This window comes from Leucoraja erinacea, chromosome 35, assembly GCF_028641065.1.
Source record: "Leucoraja erinacea ecotype New England chromosome 35, Leri_hhj_1, whole genome shotgun sequence".
NCBI lineage: Eukaryota > Metazoa > Chordata > Chondrichthyes > Rajiformes > Rajidae > Leucoraja > Leucoraja erinaceus.
This window is the reverse complement of record NC_073411.1, coordinates 14,349,135-14,353,790: the sequence shown is the minus strand read 5'-3', so window position 1 is coordinate 14,353,790 and position 4,656 is coordinate 14,349,135.

The window sequence follows — 4,656 nt, the reverse complement described above, 5'->3', positions numbered from 1 at the left end:
GGCCGAGATGGCCTGTTTCCGTGCTGTAATTGTTATATGGTTATATGGATAGAGTGGATGTGGAGAGGATGTTTCCACTAGTGGGAGAGTCTAGGATCAGAGTGCACAGTCTCAGAATAAAAGGATGGATTCCTTTAGGATGGAGATGAGGAGGAATTCCTTTGGTCAGAGAGTTGTGAATCTGTGGAATTCATTGCCAAGTCATGCCTTAGCCATGCCTGCACTCTCCCCACAATACAAGAACACCTGAACCTTTAACAGGCAGAGAGATCTGGTTCATGTTACATTGAGTTTGTGGGGTTGCACTGCCACTCTGTGGCGAGGGCTGAAATTACCAGCAGCAGAGAAGGACATTAATCGCTGGAGGAACTCAGTTGAGGCAGCATTTATGGAGAGAAGGAATAGGCGACGTTTCGGCTCAAGACTCTTCTTCGGACTATACACAGTGAACCTTTGGTGTATACAAATTGCTGGAGTAACTCAGAGGGACAGGCCAGTCACTCAGAGTAAACGCTGCCCAGTCCATCATCGGCTCTGACCTCCCTACCATCGAGGGGATCTATCGCAGTCGCTGCCTTAAAAAGGCTGGCAGTATCATCAAAGACCCACACACCATCCTGGCCACACACTCATCTCTCCGCTAACTTCAGGTAGAAGGTACAGGAGCTTGAAATCTGCAACATCCAGGTTCTTAAACACAACTTCAAACAAACTATGAACTATAACAGCCTATTGCACTTTATCTGTTCATTTATGTGTGTGTGTGTATATATATATATTCTATGATATATGGTCACACTGATCTGTATTTATGCCTAAATATCCTGTCGTGCTGCAGCAAGCAAGAATTTCATTGTCCTATCTGGGACACATGACAATAAAACTCTCTTGAATCTTGACTTGACTCATCTGTGGAGAACATGGATTGGGGATGTACGGGGCAGGACCTTTCTTCAGACTAGCATCTGCAGTTCCTTGTTGCTATGTAAGATTGCACACTCTGGTTTATTCTCCAGTGATGCCCGATAGGAGAAAGCAATATTAAAGCAAATAGTACAATGATCTTCATCATAACGAGAATGGAACACCAAGGGAAGTTTCGTTGAGGTGTTACGAGGCTTAGAGACTAAGCTATAACTTTGGTCTCCATAAAGGAGTTAAACTTACCTGGGTGTATTTGTAGAACCAACTCATCAGGTCGTTGTTGGGATGTAAACGTTGTCTTAGGCGGGGACCAAGGAGCTTTAACCTCTGTAGTTTGGTGTTTAGAAGCTTGAGATACAAACTCACCAAGATGTACATGCTGAGCGGAGACATGATCGACATTTACAAAGTGTTTCCACTCAATGGAGATCCAGGGGGGCACAGTCTCAAGGTGAGGAGTTGGCCTTTTGGGATCAAGGTGTTTTATAAGCAGTGTTGCAAATCTCTCGACTTCTTCACCCGAGAGAGGTACAGATGCTCAGTCACGGACCTGGGAAGCATTGACGATCGACACAAAGTACTGGAGTAACTCAGCGGGACAGGCAGCATCTGCGGAGAGAATATTAGTGGCTCCATCTCTTGGACTATCCCGTTGTGTCCATCTCGTTATTATAAATGGCATTGTGGCAGTCGGGATGCACAACAAAATGCAAACAGGGCTGGCTCTGACTTTGGGACAGATTTGAACACAAAAGTGGATCACACACACTGAAGGTGGGAGCCGCGAAAGCCGAGACATTAGGAGCAAAGAGAATAAAGAATTGTCAGAGACATGTAGCTGAGAAAGGTTTTTATTTCAAATAGCTTAACAATTGTTAATGGAACAAAACAATAAGTCAATGTTCTAGTCTGTAGGGATCTGGTATAAAAACGTGTAATACTACTGTACATGTTCAGAAACGTAAAAGTGGGCTCATTGTTACTTCATCTCATGCCCAGCATAAAAACAACACTGTTGGAGCTTCCAGGTCAAAGTCACACACCATTCCACTGTCTACTGAAGAGTGCTGGTTATGGAACAAACAAACAGGACAGCGTGGGGAAGACCAAAAGAGTTCCTTTAATCCTAGATTTCATTATCACAATGTGTCCATTTTATCAGAACCTTACCTCAAGTGACAGTGGGGCACTACTGTCGATGGCACAGCAGTCGCAGTTCAAAGTGGAAGGCCCCGTAACATTTTAGCATAAGTAATGTCCAAAACAACATACCCACCCCCCCCCCTCCCTCCCCCACTTTCTCCAGGGGGTTAATAGGGACCAAGAACAAAAGCACAACTGTCACCCAAACCCACCAGCCTATCACCCTGAATGATTCCTGCAATACCGCTCTATCCAGGCATCCACCATCCTACAGGACACTTGACACTCTCTGTTCCACACTGAGAGGGGCGAGTCGGTGAAATTCTCACAGAGAGTGGTGAGTCTGTGGAATTCTCACAGAGAGTGGTGAGTCTGTGGAATTCTCACAGAGAGTGGTGAGTCTGTGGAATTCTCACAGAGAGTGGTGAGTCTGTGGAATTCTCACAGAGAGTGGTGAGTCTGTGGAATTCTCACAGAGAGTGGTGAGTCTGTGGAATTCTCACAAAGAGTGGTGAGTCTGTGGAATTCTCACAGAGAGTGGTGAGTCTGTGGAATTCTCACAGAGAGTGGTGAGTCTGTGGAATTCTCTGCCTCAGAGGGCGGTGGAGGCAGGTTCTCTGGATGCTTTCAAGATAGAGCTAGATAGGGCTGTTAAAGATAGCGGAGTCAGGGGATATGGGGAGAAGGCAGGAACGGGGCACTGATTGGGGATGATCAGCCATGATCATATTGAATGGCGGTGCTGGCTAGAAGGGCCGAATGGCCTACTCCTGCACCTATTGTCTATCTAGTATCTATTGTCTATTGAAAACAATTACCCCAGTGCAATGGACAGGATTCGGTGAGGGCAACGAAGGTCCAGAGTTACAAGTGACATTTTGTGTTACCGAACATCTCATCAGGGAACTGTATAGTAAACGGCACCAGTGATCTCGTGTGAGATTCACAGAAACTCTTTCACTAGTGAATGTTTGAATTTCATGCTTAGGGAAAGAATCATTGGTTGAACAATAGTTAATAACCAGGAGTTTATTAAATGATTCAGTGCAATGATATTATAATGGCCAAAGATCGTAAACTTGGGATGAGAGTCAGCCAGCTGGCGACCAGACCTTCATCACATACATACTACATAAACACCAGGTCAAAGAAAATAAATGAACTTCAATTTTATACCAAGGTAGACAAACATGCTGGAGAAACTCAGCATCTATGTAGTCTCATAGAAACATAGAAATTAGGTGCAGGAGTAGGCCATTCGGCCCTTCGAGCCTGCACCATTCAATATGATCATGGCTGATCATCCAACTCAGTATCCCGTACCTGCCTTCTCTCCATACCCTCTGATCCCCTTAGCCACAAGGGCCACATCTAACTCCCTCTTAAATATAGCCAATGAACTGTGGCCTCAACTACCCTCTGCGGCAGAGAGTTCCAGAGATTCACCACTCTCGACATGAAACGTCGCCTATTCCTTCGCTCCATAGATGCTGCCTCACCCGCTGAGTTTCTCCAGCATGTTTGTCTAGCGTAACTATTTCTGCCGGGCGCAAAATGCAATATTTACGCAGAGGGGAAAGGGAAGTTTAGGTCATTCAGAATGCTGGCACAGCAGAGCGTGCAGTTGTTAAGATCACTCTGTTCTCCCTTGCTGACTTCACCATATAAATGTGGACAAACCCAATTCATTGCTCTCCTTTCTAAAGACGGTGTGTGGGACAGTGAACCCTTGGCAGCTTTTAGCTGGCTGTCTGACTGATTAAAGGCTGCAATTCAGAAAACAAATCTCGGACCTCAAGACACAGAAGGGTATAAACTAGACAACTTTGTTTTCTAACGGTTCCTTCCCAACATCTAAAAAGCTCTATACTGGAGAGAGGTTTATTCTTCACTGGGAGAAATTCTCTCAGCTCTGTCCATTGGTTCTCAATAACAGGGTAATGATCCAAACCAACACATGATGATTTGGGATAAAGCTACAGACACACTGAAGATAATTCAATACACTGAATATCCCAAAGACACACAAGATGCGTCTCTCACTGCGGATATAGGTGTGTCAGTCTGACTGCACCCGTGCATCTGTTGCACATCAGGATGCATTTATTGGGCATCAAGAATGACATGCATGGTAGTGGACATGTCAGAGCAGTGACCTGGAAGTCCATCTAAAGCTGACAATAACATATTTACATACGGGAGACAAATCTGATCCCCCAAAAAACTATAAAGACAAAGCACAAATTATTAACAGGTTATAAAAGGGAATAGCTGATGCTGGGAACTGCCCTGCTACCACCCAACCCACGGAAACCGGTCTCACAAGGACACAAGCTTCAGTAACAAGTTCAAGTGTGAGATGTGCAGAAGACTTAAAATGACCATCCTGTTGCCACACCAACCGGAGATCGAGGTGCACAGCTGCCCCAAATAAAAAATACATTTGACATCCTTGAATAGCGATTTTTACCACCTTTTTTTTTTGGGGGGGGGGGGGGTGGGGGGAAAACCTCCCCTCTTTTAATCCCAGAGGAAGACAGTGGAATGGATATTCGGCATAATTAATTCTGAAGCAGGTTGATTTGATTC